Here is a 26,383-nt window from a genome sequence, read left to right as displayed (position 1 = left end):
CCAGAAATTAGCACCTGGAGTGGCATATCAACAAGAATTTTTGCCTGATCTGGGATGAGCCTCCCAGTGCTGTGGGACAAAATTTGGTCATGAAATGTCTCCCAAATATTTGTCGAATTCCTGACCAAGAGGAGGATCTGAGAAATGGAATATTTTCTGCCATATCAGTAAACAAAGGATGTCACAGTCATCAGCAATTGCAGCCACCACTGATGGTGAGCTGATGAGCCCTGGGGGAACTCAGGAAGGAAAGAATACCTGCCATCTAGCAGCCAGCAGACTGCAGCCACTCCCTACGGTGAGCCTTGAGGAAACTCAGGATGTGAAAACACAGGATACTGACCCCAGATAGGTGAGGTGTATATCAAAGAAATGATTTCAGTGAGCCCAGACTCTTGCATCTTCCCATATGTAGAAAAGCACCAAATTCCTTAACTTGAGATTGCAATTTCCTTATGGCTGGAGAAGGGCAGGTCAATCTACTTGTTTAATCCTGTTCTACTGAACAGCACAGCATTAGGTTCAAATAATTGAGAACTATTTACTAAAAATTCTGAGAATTATTCCCTGCCCAAGGCTGATCAATTCCATTCCATGATCACCTCTTGTCAGCGCTACACAGCAGGAAGCAGTTAGAGTGGTCATTGCCCCTTATCCCACAAGACTGTGGAATGGACATTGACAGTGGGGAATTATAACAGGGGAGAACAAAACCTGACTCCATGTTAGATCTGTTTCTTTTACTTTGACCTTTGCTTTCAGTTGCTTTTGTTCGGTCTATAGCTATAGACATACATAATGGCCTCCCTTGGGGAACCCTGCCCCTCTGCCTGAATGTTAAACTAGAGTGTCTTTGTTCAGCTCACAGGGAAACACCCTGACCCTGCCCACCTGTGACTGGCTGCAGAAAAGAAGAAATTAACACATCTCCTCCCTGAGGCTGGCCAAAACCAGGAGATATTTTGCAAGACTTATGGCCTTTTTATTTTACTTCCTCACCTCCTCCCCCTGTCTGTTCTATAAAAGAAATAGCAACCAGACCCCGATAAGATGGTACTCTAGGACGCTAGTCCGCCATCTTCTCGGATGCCCGGCTTTCCAAATAAAGTTGCTATTCATTGCATCAACACCTTTTCTCCTGATTTATTGGCCTGTCGTGTGGCGAGCAGAGCGAGCTTGGACTTGGTAACAAAGGGGTTCAATGTAATCAACCTGTTACCAAGAGGCTAATTGGTTTCCTTAAAGATTAGAGCTCAGCATTGATCTCTGCTACTGGCCTTTTAGGTATTTAGCAAAGGCAATAACTAGATCAGTTTTAATAAGAGGGAACCCATCCTGCTAAGCCCATGCATAGCCTCCCTCTTTGTCATCATAGCACTCAACTCCTGGCCCCATTGTGCTAGCGCTGAAGTAGCTGAGAAGAGAGGCTGACTGACATCCACAGGACAAATCATCCTCTCTCCTGGTTGTTGAGCACTTTCTCTATGGTGGATGTTCTCTTATGGCATTAACTTGGGATACAAAGACTTATATACTAACTCCCACATGTCCATCCACGTGTTTCTTGCCCAGATTTCTTTAGTCCAATCTTCCAATGGTGTTTCTTTCAAGTCTCTGACCACTCACTTCAAGCCATTCACCATTGGTCAGGAGACCATGTAGAACTGTACCTCAGGCCACTTTTCTTTCCTCACAAAGTAATCAACTAAGAGTACTGATTGTATCTCTGTCCAGGATTTTCCTTAACTACTATCCTTTACAACTACCCTTTGAGTCATGAAGCAGCTGTCCATTTTTGACTAGTACCAACAAATTGTACCAACCCATCTCTGAAGTAGGTTTGAGTTTTTCCCTTCTCTGTCAGTTGGTTATGTGGGCCCATCCCCTCTCCCCACAAAGGCCATAGGTGTGAATTGAAGACAAGGTCTCACTGCAACAGAAATAGGTGACATGGGGATCTAGGCATACTGTAATTGTGCTTTCTGGACCTGCTTGGGTCTGATACCAAATGCAACATTTCCACCCTACAATGGATTGCTTTTCCAACCCTTATGGCTTGCTGGATCTGATAATACTCACTCATGATGGGCAGCTCCTGTCATATAGTAACTTGGTGTATTGATTTCCTGTGGCTGCTGTAACAAATTACCACAAACTTAAAGCTGTGGCGTAAAACAATGGAAATTTATTGTCTCACAGTTCTGGAGGCCAGAAGTTCAGAATCGGTATCACTGGGCTGAAATCAAGGTATCAGCAGGGCTACACTCCCTCTGGAGGCTTGAGGGGAGAATTTGTTCCTTGCCTCTTCCAGTATTTCTGGTGCCTGCCAGCATTCCTTGGTTTGTGGATGTATTACTTCAGTCTCTGCTTTCACGGCCACATTGCCTTCTCCTCTTCTTATCTGTGTGCCACTCCTGCTTCTCTCTCGTATGGATACATGTGATTGCTTTTAGGGCCTACTCGAATAATCCAGAATAATTTCCCCATCACAAGATTCATGACTTAATCACACATGCAGACTCCATTTTGCCATGTAAGGCAGCATTCACAGGTTCCAGAGATTAAGACATGGATATCTTTTTGGAGACTACTATCAGCTTACCACATGTGGTATCCCAGTGTCAAGCAATTATTCTCAACTAGGACCCTGTAACATGTAGGATCTGGTTTTCAAATGATGAGTGGTTCTGTGCCATAGAAGACATGGTCTTGCTACAGAACTCTAGGGCTGCAACTCTCCTTGTAAGGTTTTTCAGAGATTCTATATAACATCCTTATGCCCCACAGATCTTCTAGGTCATATGCCTGAGTGTTAAGGTAACTTGAACTGCAGACTGAACCTGCTGCAGAACCCTCTCTTGCCTTGAGCAAAAATCAGAACTGGCAGCCTTCCAAGTCATCAGGGAAATGGACCAGAGCAGCATCTGTAGTCCAGTATATGCTACCTTCAAAATCCCCCAAGCATGTGGTTCTTCCTCAATGATAGGAATGCTAGTGCAAAAACTTGTCCTTTACCTTAGATGGAATGTTTTTCATACTCTAGGTCATTGAACCACTAAAAGCTTCTCTAACGTGGTGAGCCTTGAATCTTCATGGAGTTTATCTCTCTGTAACAATTATGTCTTATTTGGGCATCTAAAGTACTTTCTTTTCCTGCTTACCAGCACCACTGGCATGATGCCATCATTCTAGAGGACGACTGTTAATGTTCTCTGCAATGAGAAGATGACGAAGGGGTCTAGAGACCACTCTGTGACAGAGCAAGAGAGTTGACATAAACTTCAGGTAGCGAGTGTAGACTAGTATCCTTTCCAGATAAAGGTGAACTGCTTTTGATCTTATTTACCAATGGGAATTGAGAAGAACATGTTTGTCAGATCAGTAGTCATATTTCAAGTGCCAGAGGCTGTGTTACAGTAAAGGTATCCCATTAAGCATGGCAGCTACAATTAAAGTTACAAGTTGGTTAAGTTTATGGTAGTCCACCATCATCTGCCAGGGTCTATCTGCTTTTTGCAGAGGCCAGAAAGGTGACTTGAATAAGGGTATAATGGGGATGAACACTCTTAACATCCTTTAAGGCTGTCTGTGTTAATCTCTGTAATTCCTTCCAGATGCAGTGTTGCTTATAATTTTCTCCCTTGGCTTGATGGGGCAGTGGGCTGTCTGGGTAATATCAAGGGCTTCCACTTTGGCCCCTTTTGCTTTAATGTGTTTTTTTTGGCTGCGTTGGGTCTTAGTTGCAGCACGTGGGATCTTCGTTGAGGCTTGAGGGATCTTTTTGTTGCAGTGCACAGGCTCTTCGTTGCGGCACGCAGGCTTCTCTCTAGTTGTGGCATGCGGGTTTTCTCTCTCTAGTTGTGGCGCGCAGGCTCCAGGGCATGTGGGCTCTGTAGTTTGCGGCATGCACGCTCTCTCACTGAGCTGCGTGAGCTCAGTAGTTGTGGCACACGGGCTTAGTTGCCCCGCAGCATGTGGGGTCTTAGTTCCCTGACCAGGGATCGAACCTGCGTCCCCTGCATTGGAAGGTGGATTCTTTACCAGTGGACCACCAGGGAAGTCCCACCCTTTCTGCTTTAAAGGTTTTATTCCTCAAATCAGGAAATCAAGGCAAAGATTCTGATATCTGCTAAATATCTCTCTACCAATCTCCACTCTCAGAAACTGGGTAACTAACTACAGGGTAGATCTATGAGTGCATTTCACCTTGTGCAATGGGCTTGGGCTAGAAGTCCTTTTATCACTTGGCTTCCTTAATTCCCCACTCTAACCAGAGGCCTATAGTGGTGTTTTGGTTCTCCTAGTATAATCAGCATCAGCTCACACTCCATATCCAACAATCCTGAAAACTGTTCTCCCCTATCCAGCCTTGTACTTCATCCCCCTAAGTCTAATGCCTTCAAGATCTATTCCCACATATGTTCCCCTGGTTTCTTCCAGTATGTATCAACGAGGGTCTGCAATACCTTCAGTGTAGAAGCTGTCTCCCCCCAGAGATGGTTATTAGCCTGGCAACAGATGGGGCAATAGGGTCAGATATTGAGGAAGAAGACAAGTACCTGCCTCAGTTAGGGCTTTTATAGCATCTCCAGACAAGGAGAGACTACTTTCTTCTGGCAAGAGAGAAGGGGCTGTTTCTGCTGGAACAGAGAATTCTGGAGAATCTGGAAGTTTAAGATTCTAAGGTTACTCTGCCAAAATTTCCCCGTCTCTGTTAGGATTCCATCCTTTGTCAATTAGGACCTTGACATTGACACAGGAGACTCTTGAGGTTGTGTATTCAGTCTCTTTTGTAGCTCTGCCACTGGTGCCATACTGAGAATGGCTCTCAAAAAATGAAACATGGAGCCTAGTTTTTAAAGAATCTCCTTTATTATTTTCTGATTATAAAAATACTATGACTTCATTGTAGAAAATTTGTAAAGTATAGAAAAGTATAAAGACATGGAAAAAATTATCATCCATAATAAAACCACTCAGAGGCAACTGGTGTATTTCCTTCTCATCTTTTTTCTGTGCAAATTTTAACCTAGTTGAGCTCATTACATATATGCAGTTTTACCCGTTCACGTAAAACAGTCACTTAACACAAGAAAATTTCCCATGCTATTAAAATCCTAATTTTTAGTAGCTGAATTTGCATATATTAAATTTGAATATGAAAAGTGAATATAGCAAAATTTACTGAACTGTTCTTCTATTATTGGGTATTTAAGTTGTTGCCAATTTTTTGCTATAAGGACAAGAACACAGCTTTCGGAGACAGATGTATTTGAATTCCAGTCTTTTTTTTTTTTTTTTTAATTCCAGTCTTGATTCTGCTTACTAGCTTTACCAGCTATGCAGCCCTGGGTAAATTACTTAATTTCAAATTCATCATCTGAAAATGGGGATGACATTTCCTATCTCATAAGTTTTCTGTGCGGATTAAATAATATGTGTAAACACCAAAAGCAGCTCCTGGCACATAGCAGATGTTCAATAAATAATACTGTGATAGGACATATTTCTGCAGAAATCTTGGTCCCTATTTTGGATGACTTTCTTATCCTAAATTTTTTGACTCCCCCAAATTGACCTCCATGGTATAGCATACTGATTAAGAGCAAAAACTTGGGAATCAGACTGTGGGGCTTCAAATCTTGGTTTTACCAGTCACAAGCTGTTGAACTTTGGGCAAGTGGTTTAACTTGTGACTCAAGTTCTTTATCTATAAAATGAGGAAAATTATAGTATGTATCTCACAGTGTTATATTGAGAATTGAGTTATTATATGGAAAACTCTTAGAATTGCGTGGCATGTGGTAAGCACTAGTTGTTGTTATTATTATTTGGTCAACTCCATCATTCAGAATTTCTCACTGGCTGACTTTTTTCCTCAGAATCCCCATCTATTACTCTGTGACTTTTAAATTTTTTTATATTTATTTATTTGGCTACATTGGGTCTAAGTTGCGGCATGTGGACTCTTCGTTGCAGCGCCCAGGCTTCTCTCTAGTTGTGGCATGTGGGCTCAGTAGTTGTGGTGTGTGGGCTCAGTAGTTGCGGCACATGGGCTCTAGAGCACACGGGCTTAGTCACCCCACGGCATGTGGGATCTTAGTTCCCTGACCAGGGATTGAACCCGCGTCCCCTGCATTGGAAGGCAGATTCTTAACCACTGGACCACCAGGGAAGTCCATGCTCTGTGACTTAATTCCCCACTCTCTCTTCTCTCTTCTCCCCCCACCAGTATCAAATTCTTATTTTATACTGTCTCTGTTTAGCGTTTTCCTTCCAAATTATACCTGAGGGGCTCAACTTTTCTGGAAAATGTAATAATAAAAACATTTACCTAGCACTGACTCTGTGCCAGGCACTGTGTTAAATGCTTTATATGGATTAACTCATTTAATTCTCACAGCAGTCTCATGAGGTAGATGTAAATATTATGCCTACTTCATAGATGGGGGACATTGTAGTTTTAGAAGGATGTGACAACTTACCCAAGGTCTTACTCTAGGAATTGGTAGAGTCTGGAATTGAATCCAGGCCTGTGGGATTCCATATCCTGTGCCCTAACCATTGGAGGATGGCATTGCACAGTGGTTAAGATTGTACACTCCAGTGTCAGACTATGTTCAAATTCTGGATTTGTTGCCTAGCTAAGTGGCTCCTGCAGGGATTTGGCCATTCTATTTGAGACAGAAGCATATGTGGTCTAGTTGTGTTTTTAAATAGTGCTTCTTCCAATAACCAACATAGAACCTGCCACAGAACAGATGCCTCATAAACATTTGCTCAAACAAATAAATATATGCAAGACACTATTACAGGCACCACGTGGTTATGAAGGTGATTGATTTATTGTCTTTGCCCTCAAGGAACCCACAGACTAGGAGCAACTAGTCAGGTGCTTAAATCACCATAATATCAGGAAGAATGTGCTAAATGCTTCTGTATAGAAACAAAAATATCTCTATAAAAACAAAAAAGAGTTATTTGGTTATTACAGCCAGCAAACTGTCATGGCATACTAACTGTAGAAATAACAGCTAAACAAAGTCTCTTGATATGATCAGTGTATTTTCTAAAGTCTGAAAGAATCAGTCCCTTGATAATTTTGGCCAGTTTTAGCCTCATATTTCTGTTGTCATGTTTGCACTTTCTTTTGGTGATTTACCAAGGTAATTGACCATTTTAGAATTAACAATTTAGTTATGCTGCCAACTCAGAACAACAACAACAGCAAAAACAACAAAGAAGAGGGAGAGGAGGGTGGGAGGGAGACGCAAGAGGGAGGAGATATGGGGATATTTGTATATGTATAGCTGATTCACTTTGTTATAAAGCAGAAACTAACACACCATTGTAAAGCAATTATACTCCAATAAAGATGTTAAAAAAAAAAAAAGAGGGAGAGAGTAATTCAGTCAGAGGCATCCACTAAGGTTTTCTGGAGAAGTTATTATTTCAAATGGTCTTAAAGAAAAGGTTACCTTTTTCAGGATGGAGGATAACAAGGAATGGCATTCTAAGCAGAGAGAATAGTAGGCAAAAAGCACAGAGAAAAGAGAGTTTGGGGTACATTGAAGGAATAGCAAGTGTCTGGGTAAAACTGGAGTGTAGGTTGTATAGGGTAGGAGGAGGAGTGGGGTAGGGGCCAGGTGAGTCTGACCGTGGACGTCACTGAAATGGACATTCTGGACTGCTTAGCATTCATTCACCTACTTCTAGTAACAACCCCTGATTTCCATTCAGGAATCTACTCCACCTTATTCTCAGTCCATGTTGGTTGGGTAGGCAGGCCCCATCCCCATACACAGTTCAGACCCATAGCAACTGATGCTTGGTACATCACTGATAGTAGTGACACATCTCCACATCAGACCAATCAGAGCCCCCAAAGCTCAGTTTTTCCTACAACTTATACTTGATATATGGGAGAAATGAGTTCTTTTCTTCCCTAGGACTGGACCTAGGAGTGTGCAGGCTGGAGCTACAGCAGCCATCTTGCCACCATGAAGGGACAGCATGACCAAGAAAGGGATTACAAATTAAAAAAACAAAAAAGGAAAGCAAAGCTGAGAGTTGGAGGGAGAGAAACTATTCCTGGTAAAACCAGAACTTCTCTTAACTTCTCCAGTACATGAGGCATAAATCCACACACTGCCGCTGCCCCCTTAATTTTTCTTAAGCCATTTTGAGTTGCATCTTCTGTTGCTTGCAACCAAAACAGATTTGACAAACATAGTCCTGCTAGGAATTTTTATTCTGGTATATGATAGATTCAATGAAAGGATTCACGTAAGCTGTGACATGAACCCACTTAGGCTTTGTCCTGCTCACTCTGACTTCAAATGTTCTGAAGTCAGATGGACCTAGATTCGAACTCCATTTGTATCAATTATTAGCCCTGTGATCTCAGGAAGTGTATCAGTCAGGATTCTACCAAAGAAACAAAAACAAAGCCTTTAGGAGGAAAAAAATACATATATATGTATATATAGATAGAGAGAGAGAGAATGAGAGAAAAGAGAGAGAAGGGTCAGGGGACTGGTTGCAAGTAATTGGCTTTTGGGATTGTAGGGGCTGGCCAGGCAAGTCTGGAATCTGTAGGGCAGACCAAGAGGCTGGAAACTGTCAGGTAGGAGCTGAAGCAGCAGTCCATAGGTGAAGTTCTTCCTCTTCTAGGAAACCTCATTTTTGCACACAAGGCTTTTTTAACTTATTGGATCAGGCCTATGCAGATTATCAAGGATAATCTCCTTTATCTAAAAGTCAACTAGTAATTCCTTGGTGGCACAGTGGTTAAGAATCTGCCTGCCAATTCAGGGGACACGGGTTCGATCCGGTCCAGGAAGATCCCACATGCTGCAGAGCAACTGAGCCCATGCACCACAACTATTGAGATTGTGCTCTAGAGCCCACGAGCCACAACTACTGAGCCCATGCACCACAACTACTGAAGCCCACGTGCTCTAGGGTCCGCTTGCCATAACTACTGTGCTCGCGTGCTGCAACTACTGAAGCCTGCACGCCTAGAGCCTGTGCTCTGCAATAAGAGAAGCCACTGCAATGAGAAGACTGCGCACCGCAATGAAGAGTAGCCCCTGCTCGCCACAAGTAGAGAAAGCCCGCACACAGTAACGAAGACCCATTGCAGCCAAAAATAGATTAAAAAAATTAAAAATAAGTAAATAAATAAACATATTATAAAAGCTAATTGATTGTCCAAAATACCTTGACAGCAACACTTAGATTTGATTAATGTTTAATTAAAAAACTGGATACTGTAGTCTAGCCAAGTTGGCACATAAAATTAACCATCACAGGAAGTTACTTAATTTCCTTAAATCTTTTGTTTCCTCAGCTATAAAATTGAGATACTGATCCTTACTTACCTCATACACAAAAATATACATAAAGCAGAACTTTAAATAAAGCATAGAGCATAGTGCTTGACACAGTAGCAGCTCAGTTTATAGGAAAAATTGAGGACGACTTTGAAACAGTTTAGAAGAGCGGGGTTTGGCTTAGATAAAAATATTTTTTTTTCTAACGTGAATACTTTTAAAATAAAAGTAATATAAGTACATGGGTAAAAAAAGTCAAACCAGTTCAAACTGGTAGTCACTGAAAAGTTAGTCTCCCTCCTACTCCAGAATCTCAGGCCCTTTACTCAAGTAATCATTGTTGATGGTTTCCTACCATCTTTCTAGAATTTTGTTTTATATGTGTACATATACACACACCTTTAAAAAAAAATATTTCTGTGTATCTTTAAAAAATTTTTTAATTTTAAGTTTTTAAATTTTTAAATTGAAGTACAGTTGATTTACAATGTTTCAAGTGTACAACAAAGTGATTCACTTCTCTCTCTCTCATATATATATATATATATATATATATATATATTCTTTTTCAGATTCTTTACCATTATAGTTTATTACAAGATATTGAATATAGTTCCCTGTGCTATACAGTAGGTCCTTGTTGGTTATCTATTTTATATATAGTAGTGTGTATCTCTTAATTCCAAACTCCTAATTTATCCCTCCCACACCTCCCTTTCCCCTTTGCTAACCATAAGTTTGTTTTCTATGTCTATGAGTCTATTTCTGTTTTGTAAATAAGTTATTCATATCATTTTTTTAGATTCCACATATAAGTGATATCATATGGTATTTTTCTTTCCCTTTCTGACTTACTTCCCTTAGTGTGATAATCTCTAGGTGTATCCATGTTGCTGCAAATGGCATTATTTCATGGCTCAGTAATATTCCATTGTATACATGTACCACATCTTCATCCATTCATCTGTTGATGGACATTTAGGTTGCTTCCATGTCTTGGCTATTGTAAATTGTGCTGCTATGAACAGTGGGGTGTGTGTATCTTTTCGAATTAGAGTTTTTGTCTTTTCTGGATATATGCCCGGGAGTAGGATTGCTGGATCATATAGTAGCTCTATTTTTAGTTTTTTAAGGAACTTCCATACTGTTTTCCATAGTGGCGGCACTAATTTACTTTCCCACCAACAGTGTTGGAGGGTTCCGACACACACACCTTTTTTCACATCCACCTTCCCCCACTGCACCCCCGGAATCTTGCTGTTTTAATTTAACAGTACATCTCAGAGAATGTTTCATTTAGGCCCATACATATCAACTTCTTTTTTAAAATGGCAGCAAAATGTTCTATTGTGTGGTTTAACGATAATTTATTTATTTAGTAAGTCCCCAAATGATGGTCATTTAGATTACTAACAATTTTTGCTATAATATATACAAGAGTAAACATCTTGTACATATATCTTTGCATAATGTACAAGAATATCTGAAAGATAAATTTCTAGAACTTGAAGTGCTGCATTAAAGTGTTTTTACGTTTGAAATGTCAATAAATAGTACCAACTTGTCCTTCAAAGAGATCACATTAGTTTATACCCCACCGATAGTATATAAGCGTACTTGTTTCCCTACCCTCTTATCAACACTGCCACCCTGGATTTAAACCCACTTTTCCCCTTTAAAGTACCAAAAGGCACATTTAAAAGAACAGGTATCATGACGATCTCTTCTCTGGGCAGGAAGTCCAGTTTTGTTTGGGTTTTATCTTTGTGATAATAGAGCTGGGCCTTCTGCCCTGTCCTGTGTTCTCCACTCTGAAGGGTTGGGGCAGATGACCTGACCACAGAATAGCTCTGGGTCACCAGGCAAAAGGGTAGGACAGACCCGGGCCTGTGCCCTGTCCGATGATGGAAATGCAAACAAGCCCAGTTCTATAACAGAACACAGAGCCATTGTGTGGAAACCACAAATTGCTGACTTGCTCCTGCAAACAACAATACTCAGAAGCTGAGTCCAGGAATTCTAAAGCTGCACCCTGCATCAAGGGCTGAGTGGGGGAGGACACTTTTAGAAAAGAACCCAGCAACAGAGGCCCTGGCGGTTCTTCCTAGAGAGTCACCAAGAAGTCTCTGTGTCCCCTTTGCCGTGCCTTCTAATGATCCCAGAACCCTAGGCTGCCAGATCTGGAGTGGATCAGGAAATTATCCCACCCTAGGAGAGTCCAGGTAAAGAGCCAGGGCAGTTCCAAGAAATATGTGCTCACTTTCAGTGGGACAGTACAGTGCAGTGATTAGTGACCACACCTGAGCTCGAATCCCGACTCAGTCACTTACCAGCTCTCGGACCATGTGCATAGCACTTCACCCCTCTCAGCCTCAGTTTTTTGATCTATAGAATGGAGATAACACTTATCTCAGAAAGACATTGTGAGGATTCAACTGATTGATTATGTTTGTAAATAACAGCATGGTGCCTGGCTCTTTGTAAGGGCTTAATGAAATATTATTATTGTTGTTATTAATAATAACAATACGAGTTTGGGGTAGAGGGGACTAAGGAAAGCTTCCTGGAGAAGGGGCCATTTGAGCCAGATCCTAAAGATTTGGGAAGATTTGGTACATTGTAATAAATAAAGAGAAAGAATGAAGTTCATATGTAAAGGCTCTCTTACAGCTTCCTGGGTCTGACTCAGAGACATGCAGAGGCCTCAGTGGTAGGTCAACATGGAGAGGAGGGCAAGGTGCAGACAGGGGACCTGCTTTGGAACATTGCCCAGAACTTCTACAATTGGATAGATGGGTCCAGGGGCCAAAGTGTAGATTGAATCGGCCCTCAGTGGCACTAGCTTCTGGAGTCCAAACTGGAGCATGGGGCTGGGCACAGTTGTAGGAGTCTCTGCAGAGGGTAGTGACATCATAGGAATAAGCTCTGGACATCCCCCACTGAGGTCAGTGGGGGTATATTTTGATCACACTATCTATGTCTCAAACATCTCATCTTTCATAGCATCATGATACAATCTTCTCCCATTGTCCAACTCCCAGCCCTTCATTGCTATGACAACGCACATCTCATTATAGGTACCGTGTAAGGAGAATGAAGACCAGAGCTTGCTAATGCTTCCTCCGCCCCAGCCCCTTTGGAGATGATTGTTATTGCACCTTCTCGCATGAGTCTTTGGCATCTTAGGCCCCTTCCTGTGAAGTTCACGAACACAGGGAGTTCACAGGTGGATCCAAGCTGCACCAGACATCATGGGAAGAGTGAGGGTCTTCCTCTATCAGAGGAACATGATGATTACATAACTCTGAATGTAAGCTAGGGGATAGATGAGGACCAATATGAGATTTAATATTTGGGAAAATGAAGGCAACTGAGGCTGTTAACTGCCAAATGCCAGATTTGCCAAAAGAGCTTGAACTCTTTAGGCACCACTTCAGTGACGTATGTCAAAGAGCCTCCCCAATTCCTCCTGAAAATACCTCACCCACAAGGCCTATAACATAGCAGGTGGCAAGGGAAATTCCAGGGAAGTTGTCCCTATGAACAACTTCATAGGGACCTCAATTTGCAACTAGGTAGCTGGGTCCAGGGGCCAGAATGTAGACAGAGAGACTGACAGAGCTGGGTAGTTTTCTGGACCCAGGCAAGGAAGCTGGGGTTTAGGACAAAGCTTTGGCCCCTGGCAGGAGAACTGAGCCAACCCAGGGGCAAGAGTAAAGCTGGAGCATCAGAGCTCCTTATGGGCTCACTCGGCCCCAGGCTTGGGTCAGCAAGACCAATCTCAGAAAGGGGATCTTGACACATAGCTTGGCTTGGTGTAATGAAACAATTCCTTGTTCTTATATGTGTTTCTCTTTTATGGATGAGGTGGAAATATTTGTTTTGATTAGGTTTGGCTACAAGTGAAAATAAACAAACAGTGGTTTCAATAAAGTTGACATTCTCTCTCTCATAGAATTGTAGAGGTTGTCAGTCTGGGCTGATACAGCACCCCATGGTGTCAGTGACCCAAGCTCCTTCCATATTGTGGCTCCACCATCTTCAGCATGTGGCCATCACATCATGGTTCATGGTGGCTGCTCCTGCCGTGTGTCTGCCGTTCCAGCCAGCATAAAGAAGGAAGGGACAAAGAGGGGCACACTCCCTCACTTTAGAGACTCGTCCCAGAAGTTACCCACACCACTTCTCCTCACATCCTGTTGGTCAGATTTTAGTCATATGGCCATAGCTAGCTGCAAGGGAGGCTGGAAAATATGGTCTTTCTTCTGAGTGGACAAATTCATGAGCTCCTATTACAGAAAAGAGTGGGGCAAAATGGATACTAAGGGACAACCAGCAGCTTCTGCTACAATCATTTTATCATCTGTTTTCCTAAGGGCCTGGATACCTTGAACCCAGAGGGTAAGTCTCTCCTTTAAGGAGAGTGATGATTCTTTGTGAAAATTGTAGAGGACAGTTAAGTACAAGAGAGAAAATCAATGTGAAAGATACGCTTGAAATAGGCAAGTTAAAGACCAGCTGTCTCTCTGGGTCTCTTGCTGGGGGCTGGCACTCAGAGCAGGCTACATAGGCTGAATAGGACCTCGGGGTGGGGTGGAAAATGGCCTCTGATATACAGAGAGAGGTCTCCCATAGGTTGTTCCTAGCTGAAGAGGAGTGGACCTGACTTTCTAGCTGTGATCTAGCTCATGTTGTTCTTAATGTTTATTTCCATTTTATTGTCCCCTGAACCCTAGGGAAAGTCTTGTTCACTGCCTGTGCCTGGTCACAATTGTGCCATGTGGAATTATAAGATGGGGTATCTTTCCACGTTTGAATGCAGGTTCCATCAGGGCAGGGCCCTTTTCTTGTTATGTAATGGCTGCATGATGATGAAAGGCACATACCAGCATGGATTGCTTCTACTACATTCAACATCTGCTGATTCCCTCCCTCAACACTGCCTGGCAGCCCTTCCCTGTGGCAATGACTTAGAGGCAGGGTATGTCTCTGGTTTAGCACTGAATCCCCAGTGCCAGATACATAGGAAACACTCAGTGATTAAATTGAATGGCCCTAACACACAAAACCCTTCATATTCTGGTCCCAGTGTATATTTTAGTCTATCCCCTTAGCCTAGACTCTAGTCTCTAGCCTCGACTAATAAAAATAGCAATATTGATAATTATCATCCATTGAGTGTGTAAAAGGTGCCAATCATTGTTCTAAGCATTTTATGTGCATTGACTTATCTAACACTTACAGAACCCTATCTGGTGAGTGTGGTTATTATCCCCAGTTGTCTGATGAGGAAATTAGGCTCAGGGGGGTGAAATACTTTGCCAAAGTTCACATAGTCAGCAAGTGGTAGAGCCAGGACTTGAAGCCAGGCGGTCTGCCCAGACCCTTAACCATTCCCAGCCACCCCTTTTTTTAGTGCCTCTGTTTTAGAGGCAGTCTTGCTCTTTCCGGTCTCAGAGCCTGGGCTCTGCTGGAATGCCTTTCCCTAATTTCTGACTCTAGCAAACTCTATTTGCCATTTATTTATTCATTTAATAAGTTTATTTATTTATTTTTGGCTGTATTGTGTCTTTTTAAAAAAAATTTATTTATTTACTTTTGGCTGTGTTGGGTCTTCGTTTCTGTGCGAGGGCTTTCTCTAGTTGTGGCAAGCGGGGGCCACTCTTCATCGCGGTGCGCGGGCCTCTCACTATCGCGGCCTCTCTTGTTGCGGAGCACAGGCTCCAGACGCGCAGGCTCAGTAGTTGTGGCTCACGGGCCTAGTTGCGCCGTGGCATGTGGGATCTTCCCAGACCAGGGCTTGAACCCGTGTCCCCTGCATTAGCAGGCGGATTCTCAACCACTGCACCACCAGGGAAGCCCTATTGTGTCTTTCTTGCTGAGCGCAGTCTTTCTCTAGTTGCAGTGAGTGGGGGCTACTCTTAGTTGTGGTGTGCGGGCTTCTCATTGCGGTGGCTTCTCTTGTTGCGGAGCACAGGCTCTAGGCATGTGGGCTTCAGTAGTTGTGGCACGCGGGCTCAGTAGTTGTGGCTCGCGGGCTTTACAGTACAGGCTCGGTAGTTGTGGTGCACAGGCTTAGTTGCTCCGTGGCATGTGGGATCTTCCCGGACCAGGGCTTGAACCCGTGTCCCCTGCATTGACAGGTGGATTCCTAACCACTGCGCCAACAGGGAAGTCCCCTACTTGCCGTTTAAAGTACTTCCTAGATTTTGTCCCTGACCCCACCTGCCTCTCCAACCAGGGAGGGAAGCTTCCCCTCTCTCCTCTTTGCCCCCTTTACTAGTTGCTCCCAATAGCGGCCTGGAAGCTGTCCTGAAACAGGGACCACATCTCATGCCTCAGTATCCCCAACCCTCAGCATGGTACCTGTATGTGGAAAGTCCTTTGTTCAAGTTTGTTGAATGAGTAACTGACCTGACTCTTTCACACACAAGGAAACAAGTCCAGAGAGGCGGAGGGACCTACTCACATCACAAAGCAAGTGAGAGAAACACCCAAGGCCAGATCCCAGGACTTGTGATTCTGAGCCCTGCTCTCATACACCAGCCGCGCTGCCTGTGCATGGAACATTTGAAAAAGCCTTCATGCACTTTGAGCCTTTCTTAAGTCTGTCTTACATCTCACCCCAAAGAGGCCTTCTTTGAGAATGCTGGTGGGAGAGTGAGTTTAGGCAAGTCTTGTCTGGGAGTCATGAGGCAACAGGGAAAAACAGACAAACAATCTTGGGATGTATTTTGCTAACCCAGTCCTCAAAAACAGCAGAACAAAACATTCTAAACTCAAGCTGGGGCCTCTGGCCAGCAGGGCACCAAGTCAACTTGGACAGAATTCACTAAATGGATCTTCCTTCCTTTTATTAAAATGGTGGGGCCATTGGACAGGAAATGCTTTCCAGTTTGTCTGGATTTTCTTTAAGGCAAAGCAAAAAAATATTGAAAATTTCACAAGGTCCTAGAAACTTCCAAATGTAAACAAGCTCTGGGCACATCTTCTCTTGCCCCATCTCATTGCCACATAAGTCCACTGTGTCCTAAGACATGAAACTCCCCCTACTCTCTGGTTAGAAAAGGCTGGAGAAAGAACTGATAACCATTAATCACAGTTGGAAAAATCAGAGAAATTATTAAGGAAACATTAAACTTCTTTTATTAACTCTCAACTCCAGGTTTCTGTACAGATGGTAACATGGTAGTGGTGAGAACACAGGCTTTTGAGGTCCTACTGTTTAACAGCTGTGTGACTTTGAGCAAGTTAATCACCTTCTCTGAGCCTCAGTTTCATCATCTGTAAAACTGGTTATAGTACCTATCGCATAGTGTTGTTGTGAGGACTGAATGAAATAATGCAAGTACAGTGCCCAGCATCATGCCTGACACATAATGAGTACTTAATTGATATTAGCTATTATTATTACTTGTACATGATGGCTAAAATGCCCTTCCTTGCCTTGTCTGCCTAGGAAACTTCTGCTCATCCTTCAATACCCATCATAAGGGTGTCTTCCTAGGTGAGGTATCTTTTTTTTTTAAACTGACATTTAAAATTTTTATTTATTTATTTATTTATTTTTTGGCTGTGTTGGGTCTTCGTTTCTGTGCGAGGGCTTTCTCCAGTTGCGGCGAGCGGGGGCCACTCTTCATCGCGGTGCGCGGGCCTCTCACCGCCACGGCCTCTCTTGTTGCGGAGCACAGGCTCCAGACGCGCAGGCTCAGTAGTTGTGGCTCACAGGCCTAGTTGCTCCGCAGCATGTGGGACCCTCCCAGACCAGGGCTCGAACCCGTGTCCCCTGCATTGGCAGGCAGACTCTCAACCACTGCGCCACCAGGGAAGCCCCTAGGTGAGGTATCTTTGACTGTTCCCTGTTTCCTCTCCAACATGGTCCCTAATTCTCTCAACTCTCCCTCACCCCTCTCACCTTTGTCCTTCTAATATTGCAATGATCTCACTATTAGAAATTCTTTGCTTCCTTGCCTGTCTTCCCCAATGGGCAGTGACAGCCAGGAGGACAGGCTGAGGTCTATGCCCCCAGTCCTAACAGTGCATAACCCACAGGGGCTTAGGAAATGGCATCTACATCCTTAGATTAGAAACACTACAAGGTTGGGAGGCAGAGGGTGGCCAAGATGGCAGAGGAGGAAGACCCTGAGCTCACCTCCTCTCACAGGGACACCAAAACTACAATTACAGAGCAACTACTGATGAGAGAGACTGAAAGACTGGCAGAAAAGATCTTCTGCAACTAAAGATACAAAGAAAGAACCACAGTGAGATGGGTAGGAGGGTGGAGATGTGGGATAGTCAAGACCCATACCCCTGGGTGGGTGACCCACAAATGGAAGGGTCATTACAATTGCAGAGGTTCTTTCCAAGGACTGAGGGGTCCAAGCCCCACATGGGGCTCCCCATCCCAGGGTTCCTGCACCAGGAAGGTGAGTCCCCAGAACATTTGGCTTTGAAGGCCTGCAGGCCTTGCTTTTGGGAGAGCCAGAGGGCTGTGGGAAGTAGAGACTACACTCTTAAAGGATGCACACAAAATCTCACACACTCTGGGACCCAGAGCAGAAGCAGAAATTTGAAAGGAGCCTGGGTTAAACCCACCTCCTGATCTCTCTCCCAGAGAGTCAAGAGGCAACTAGAGCTCACCCTTGGGGATGTAGACACTGGTGGCAGCTATTTTTGGGAGCTCATTCTACCATGAGAACACTGATACTGGCAAGTGCCATTTTGGGATTCTCCCTCTAGCTTATTAGCACTTGGACCTGCCCAACACACCATCAGGCCAACACCGGCTCTGAGACAACTTGGGCCCCTCAGCCAGCTGCCCTGGGATCTGGCACCACCCACAAGCGGGCTGACACAATCTACAGGACACCGTAGATGCTGTAGCCAATGGTGTCAGGAACCAGTCTTGCCCACCAATGGGCTAACACCAGCTCTGGGACCCCCAGGGCCCTGCAGCCAGAGACCTTGAGGACTTCACTCTGCCTACCAGTGGGCAGGCACTAGCTCTGGGATTCCCCTGGGCACTGTCCCTGCCAATCATCAGGACAACACCAGCACTGAGACATTTTGGACCCCTAAGCCAGCTGCCCTGGGATATAGTCCCACTCACCAGTGGGCCAACATTAGCTCTGGGGTACCCCAGACCCACCAGCCAGCCATGTCAGGAACTGGCCCCGTCCACCAGCAGGCCAACACTAGATCTGGGAACCCCAGTCCTGTAACCACCCACCCAGCACATGGCTCTGCCCACCAATGGGCCAGTACTAGCCCTGGGACCCCTGAGGCTCTGTAGGCAGCTGCTTCATGACCTGGCTTTGCCCATCAGCAGCTGGCAGTCTCCACACAAGGCAGGGCATGGCAACTGACCAGAACAAGGGCCAGCAACTTAAAACAATCATGTATATATATATAGACTGCTATATAAAAACCTCACGGTAACCACAAAACAAAAATCTATAATAGATATACACACAAAAAAGAAAAAGGAATCCAAGCATAACACTAAAGATAGTCATCAAATCGCAAGGGAAGAGAACAAAAGAAGAAAGGGGAAAAAAGACCTACAAAACAAATCTAAAACAATTAACAAAATGGCAATAAGAACATACATATTGATAATTACCTTAAATGTAAATGGACCAAATGCTCCAACCAAAAGACACAGACAGGCTGAATGGATACAAAAACAAGATCCATATAATTGCTGCCTACAAGAAACTCATCACAGATCTAGAGACACATACAGACTGAAAAAGGTATTCCACACAAATGGAAATAAAAAGAAAGTCAAAGTAGGACTTCCCTGGTGGCACAGTGGTTAAGAATCCACCTGCTAATGCAGGGGACACAGGTTCGAGCCCTGGTCTGGGAAGATCCCACATGCCACGGAGCAACTAAGCCCGTGCGCCACAACTACTGAGCCTGCGGTCTAGAGCCCGTGACCCACAACTACTGAGCCTGTGTGCCACAACTGCTGAAGCCCGCGCACCTAGAGCCCATGCTCCGCAACAAGAGAAGCCGCCACAGTCAGAAGTCCGTGCACCGCAACGAAGAGTAGCCCCCACTCACTGCAACTAGAGAAAGCCCACGTGAAGCAGCAAAGACCCAATGCAGTCATAAATAAATAAATAAATAAATAAATAAATTTATATATATAAAAAAAGAAAGTCAAAGTAGCAATACTTATATGAGAAAAAATAGACTTCAAAATAAGACCGTTACAAGAGACAAAGAAGAATACTACATAAGGATCAAGGGATCATTCCAAGAAGAAGATATAACAATTGTAAATATATATGCATCCAACATAGGACCACCTCAATATGTAAGGCAAATGCTAACATCCATAAAAGGAGAGTAATCAACAGTAACACAATAATAGTAGGGGACTTTAACACCCACTTACACCAATGGACAGATCATCCAGACAGAAAATAAGGAAACACAGGCCTTAAATAATATATTAGACCAAATGGATTTAAAGCAGCAGAATACATTCTTTTCAAGTGCTCATGGAACATTCTCCAGGATAGAGCACATCCTAGGCCACAAAACAAGCCTCAGTAAATTTAAGAAGATTGAAATCATACCAAGCATCTTTTCTGACCATAACACTATGAGACTAGAGATCAACTATAAGAAAAAAAAATCGCAAAAAACATAAACACATGGAGGCTAAACAATATGCTACTAAACAACCAATGGATCACTGAAGAAATCAAAGAAGAAATAAAAAAATACCTGTAGACAAATGAAAACAAAAACACAATGATCCAAAATCTCTGGGCCACAGCAAAAACAGTTCTTATAGTGACACAAGCCTACCTCAGGAAACAAGACAAATTTCAAATAAACAACCTAACCTTGTAGCTAAAGTAAGTAGAAAAATAAGAACAAACAAATTCTGAAGTTAGTAGAAAGAAATCATAAAGATCAGAGCAGAAATAAATGAAAAAAAGACTAAAAAACAGTAGAAAAGATAAATAAAACCAAGAGCTGGTTCTTTGAAAAGGCAAACAAAATTGATAAACTTTTAGGCAGACTCATCAAGGAAAAAAGAGGGCCCAAATCAATAAAATCAGAAATGAAAAAGGAGAATTTACAACCAATACCACAGAAATGCAAAGGGTCATAAGAGATTACTATGAAGAATTATACTCCCCCAAAATGGACAACCTAGAAGAAATGGACAAATTCTTAGAAAGGTACACTCTCCCAAGACTGAACCAGGAAGAAATAGAAAATATGAACAGATCAATTACCAGTAATGAAACTGAATCAGTAATTTTAAAACTCCCAACAAACCAAAGTCCAGGACCAGACGGCTTCACAGGTGAATTCTACCAAATATTCAGAGAAGAGTTAACACTACTCCTTCTGAAAGTATTCCAAAAAATTGTAGAGGAAAGAACAATTCTGAATTCATTCTAAAAGCCAGCATCACCCAGATACCAAAGCCAGACAAAGATACCAGACAAAAGGAAAATTATGGGCCAATATCACTGATGAAGATAGATGTAAAAATCCTCAACAAAATACTAGCAGACCAAATTCAACAATACATACACCATAATCAAGTGGGATTTATCCCAGGGATGCAAGGATGGTTCAATATTTGCAAATCAATCAATGTAATATACTACATTAACAAATTGAGGAAAAAAATCATATGATCATCTCAATAGATGCAGAAAAGCTTTGACAAAATTCAACACCCATTTATGATAAAAACTCTCAATAAAGTGGGTATAGAGGGAGCCTACCTCAACATAATAAAGGCCATATATGAGGAGCCCACAGCTAATATCATACTCAACAGTAAAAAGCTGAAAGCATTTTCTCTAAGATCAGGAACAAGACAAGGATGCCCACTCTCACCACTTTTATTCAATGTAGTATTGTAAGTCCTAGCCACAGAAATCAGCCAAGAAAGAGGCACAAAAAGAATCCAAATTGGAAAGGAAGAAGTAAAATGGTCACTGCTTGAAGACGACATGATACTATACACAGAAAATCCTAAAGACATCACCAAAAAAACTACTAGAACTCATCAATGAAATCGGTAAAGTTGCAGGATACAAAATTAATATACAGAAATCTGTTGCATGTCTATACTATACACTAACAACAAACAATCAGAAAGGGAAATTTTAAAAAAATCACATTTACTATCATATCAAAAAGGATAAAATACATAGGAATAAATCTAACTTAGGATGTAAAAGATCTGTACTCTGAAAACTATAAGACACTGATGAAAGAAATTGAAGACAACATAAACAGCTGGAAAGAGCTACTGTTTTCATGGACTGGAAGAATTAATATTATTAAAATGACCATACTACCCAAGGCAATCTACAGATTCAATGAAATCCCTATCAAAATACCAATGACATTTTTCACAGAACTAGAAAAAAAAATTCTAAAATTTGTATGGAAACACAAAAGACCCTGAATAGCCAAAGCGGTCTTGAGAAAGAACAAGGCTGGAGGTACTGTGTGCTCAGATTTCAAATTATGCTACAAAGCTACAATAATCAAAATGGTATGGTACTGGCATAAGATCAATGGAACAAAATAAAGAGCCCAGAAATGAACTCACACTTACCTGGACATTTAATGGATGACAAAAGAGGGAAGAATATACAATGGGAAATGACAATCTCTTCAATAAATGGCATTGGGAAAACTGGACAGGTACATGCAAAAGAATCAAACTTGATTACTCTCTCACACCATGCACAAAAATAAATTCAAAATGGATTAAAGACTTAAATGTAAGACCTGAAACCATAGAACTTCTAGAAGAAAACAGGCAGTAAGCTCTTTGACATTGGTCTTAGTAATTTTTTTTTGGATATGTCTCCTCAGGCAAGGGAGTAAAAACAAAAAATAAACAAATGAAAACTACATCAAGCTAAAAAGCTTTTGCAAAGTGAAGGAAACTACTATCAACAAAATGAAACGCCACCTACCGAATAGGAGAAGATATTTGCAAATGAGACATCCAATAAGGGGTTAATATCCAAACTATACCAAGAGGGACTTTCCTAGTTGTCCAGTGGTTAAGAATCTGACTTGCAATGCAGGGAATGTGGGTTTGATCCCTGGTCGGGAACTAAGATCCCACATGCCACGGGGCAACTAAGCCCGCACACTGCAACTAGAGCTCGTGCGACACAACTAGAGAGCCTGCATGCCACAACTACTGAGCCCAAGCACTCTGGAGCCTGTGCGCCACAACTAGAGAGCCCATGTGCCACAACTACTGAGCCTTCATGCCACAACTAGAGAGAAGCCCACACACCACAACTAGAGAAGCTTGCGCACTGCAACGAAAGATCCCACATGCCTCAATGAAGATCCCGCGTGCCGCAACTAAGACCCGATGCAGCCGAATAAATAAATAAAAATAAATAAATATCAAAATATACCAAGAAATCATACAACACAACATCAAAAATATAAACAGCCCAACTGGAAAATGGGCAGAGGATCTGAACAGACATATTTCCAAAGAACACATACAGATGGCCAACAGGCACATGAAAAGATGCTCAACATCACTGATCATCAGGGAAATGCAAATCAAAACCACAATGAGCTATCACCTCACACCTGTTAGAATGGCTATTATCAAAAAGACAATAAATAACAAGTGTCGACCAAGATATGGAGAAAAGGGAACGCTTGTGTACTGTTGGTGGGAATGTAAATTGGTGCAACCACTATGTAAAACAGTATGGAAGGGCTTCCCTGGTGGTGCAGTGGTTAGGAATCTGCCTGCCAATGCTGGGGACATGGGTTCAAGCCCTGGTCCGGGAAGATCCCACAGGCTGTGGAGCAACTAAGCCCATGCACCACAGCTACCGAGCCTGTGTGCCATAACTACTGAAGCCCGTGAGCCTAGAGCCCGTGCTCTGCAACAAGAGAAGCCACCGTAATGAGAAGCCCATGCACCGCAACGAAGAGTAGCCCCCGCTTGCTGCAACTAGAGAAAGCGTGTGCAGCAACAAAGACCCAAAGCAGCCAAAAATAAAATAAATTAATTAAAAAAAAACAGTATGGAGATTGCTCCAAAAATTAAAAATAGAACTACAATATGATCCAGAAATTCCACTCCTGGGTATTTATCCAAAGCAAATGAAAACACTAATTAGAAAATATGTATGCACCCCTATGTTCATTGCAGCATTATTTATAATAGTTAAGAAAAGGAAGCAACCTCAGTGCCCATCAACAGATGAATGGATAAAGGAATCATGATCTATCTACCCATCTATATCTATATGCATATAGAAAAGAATATTACTCAGCCATAAAAAAGAATAAAATCTTGCCATTTGTGACAACATGGATGGAGCTACAGGTTATGCTAAGTGAAATAAATCAGACAGAAAAATATAAATATTGTATGATTTCACATATATGTGGAATCTAAAAAACAAAACAAATGAACAAACATAACAGAACAGAAACAGAGTTATGGATACTGAGAATGAACAGGTGGTTGCCTGAGGGGAAGGGGGGGGTGGGTGAAGGAAAGAAATATGTGAGGTAGATTAAGAAATACACTTTCAGTTGCAAAATAAATGAGTCAGGGTTATGAAATGTACAGAGTGGGGAATATAGTCAATAACTACGTAATATCTTTGTATGGTGACATATTATAACTATGCTTATTATGGTGATCATTTTGAAATGTATAGAAATATTGAATCACTATGTTGTGCACCAGGAAATAACACTGTAGTTCAATTATGCTTTGAAAACGAACATATTCGTAGAAAAAGAGATCAGTTTTTTGGTTATCACAGGCAGGGGCTGGGGGCAGGGGGAATTGTATGAAGGCAGTCAAAAGGTACAAACTTTCAGTTATAAGATAAAAAGTTATAAGGAATATAATGTACAACATGATAAATATAATTAATGTTGCTGATTGATATATTTGAATGTTAAGAGAGTAAATCCTGAGTTCTCATCCCAAGGAAAACATTTTTTTCTTTCCTTTAATTTTGTATCTATTCGAGATGATGGATGTTTACTAAACTTACTATGACAATCACTTCAAGATATACGTAAGTCAAGTCATTATGCCGTACACCTTAAATTTATACAGTGCTGTATGTCAATTATATCTCAGTATAATTATATCACATCTCAATAAAACTAGAAGGAAAATAAAAGAAACACTAGGAGTTTGGGGAAAGGGGAGCCTCACAGTTCTGGGGTGCTGCACAACTCCAAGGAGCAGCTGTCATATTGAATTCTATTATTTTGTGCAAACAGAGCCTCTGGGTATTGTGCAACTTGAGGGCTCTGGGCTTCTGCATCAGAAAGACTTGATCTGCAGTTAGCTCTGCCACTTTCTGGCTTCATTCCCTTGGGCTGTTTAATCTACATGGGCCTCAGTGTCTTCACTTATAAATGAATGTTCTGATAGTGACTTCCCAGGTTTTTGTTAAGATTAGATGAGATCATATGACACTCCTCATGGTGCTTGGCCAGTGGTAGTTGTTACTTGGAACTGGGTTTTTAATGACAGGATCCACACCAGCGTTGAGCATTAGACTGTGTTTGCCTTATGGTGTGATTCCAAGGCAGCGTGAAGAGGAGGAAGAACAGTGCTCTAGGAGACAAGGGGGGTGTGTGTTTGGGTGTGTGTGTGTCTGGGTGTGTGTGTGTATTTTCTGTTCTCAACCCCACCACTGTGGTCCGTCTTTTCCACTCTGCCCCAAGCCTATCACAGCTTGACATACCACACTCAGCTGGAGGAATCTGAGACAGAGGAGCCGCCACGAGCTCATCTAGGCTGACCAGGCTGCCTGGGGGCCAAGAAGCACAAGCCCGCTCCGGTAGTGGCACTGTTTGGGGCTGAAGCCATGAGGCCTTCTCCATGGTGGAGGTGGTGGTTTGGAGCATCAGTTATAGAGCCGACTGCCTGAGTGCAAAACCCTCCCTCAGCCTCTTCCTAGCTGCTTTACTTCTCTGTGCCTCAGCTTCTTCACTGTACTAGTCAGCTAGGGCTACCATAACAAAGTACCACAGACTGGGCGCCTTAAATAACAGAAATTTATTTTCTCAAAGTGTTAGAGGTTAGAAATCTAAAATCAAAGCATCAACAGGATTGGATTCTTCTGAGGCCTCCCTCCTAGGCTTGCAGATGGCCAACTTCTCCCTGTGTCTTCATATGGTCTTCCCTCGTATGTCTGTGTCTGTCTCTGTCCAAGTTCCCCCTTCTTAAAAGAACATCAGTCATATAGGATTAGGGTCCATCCTAATGACCTCTTTTAACTTAATTACCTCTTTAAATACCCTCCAAATACAGTTGTATTCTTTTTTTTTTTTTTTTTTTTGGCTGCACCGTGCGGGCTTTTAGTTCCCTGACCAGGGATAGAACCTGCGCCCACTGCAGTGGAAGCGCAGAGTCTTAACCACTGGACTGCCAGGGAAGTCCCCCAAATACAGTTGTATTCTGAGGTACTGGAGGATATAACTTCTACATATGAATTTTGGGGGAACAAAATTCATTCCATAGCATTCACTTGGAAAATAGGGGGAGTAAATTGTTCCTATCTCACAGGGCTCTGGTGAGGATTAGAAGTGTTAATAACAATAAAGGAGGTGGGGAGGAGCAGGTCCAGCTCACAGGATGTTGACCCAGCCCTACCACTGATTGGCTTTGTGGCCCTGGCCATTTTCCCTATCTGTGAAATAAGGATGTTGGGCCAGGGGCAAAGCTTCCAGGGTCTAATTAGCCCAGGGGAAAGGGTATGCAGACCTGCAGTGACATTGCCACTGTTGGTTAATGTTGGATTTCATTTAACCTAAGACAATTTCAAGACACAAGTTTATTTTATGTTTTACCACATAAGAATAAATAATGCCAATTATAATTGAAAGATACTATCAATTGTTAAGTCTCAGCCTGATTTCAGAGATGTTGGAATGTGAAAAAATATGTGTCTTAGAATTGATGAAAGAGAGTATGTCCTGTTTCTTTGCTTTTGGCAACAAAGATCGACTGAAGGGGAGCAGGCAAGGCC

The 26,383-nt window shown here is 42.5% G+C and overlaps 1 long non-coding RNA gene across 1 annotated transcript in view; it reads left to right on the top strand.

Moving 5' to 3' along the window:
* The window catches only part of LOC309636817, a 29,201-nt gene extending 13,843 nt beyond the window's left edge, over positions 1 to 15,358 (top strand). Inside the window, exon 4 of the long non-coding RNA XR_014250238.1 lies at positions 862 to 15,358. This is a non-coding gene — a long non-coding RNA (uncharacterized lncRNA). The remainder of the gene's footprint in view (positions 1 to 861) is intronic.
* The last annotated feature ends 11,025 nt before the right edge of the window (positions 15,359 to 26,383 follow it).

This window comes from Balaenoptera physalus, assembly GCF_965194825.1.
Source record: "Balaenoptera physalus genome assembly, chromosome: 10".
Taxonomy (NCBI): Eukaryota; Metazoa; Chordata; class Mammalia; order Artiodactyla; family Balaenopteridae; genus Balaenoptera; species Balaenoptera physalus.
This window is presented reverse-complemented; position numbering and strand designations above follow the sequence as displayed.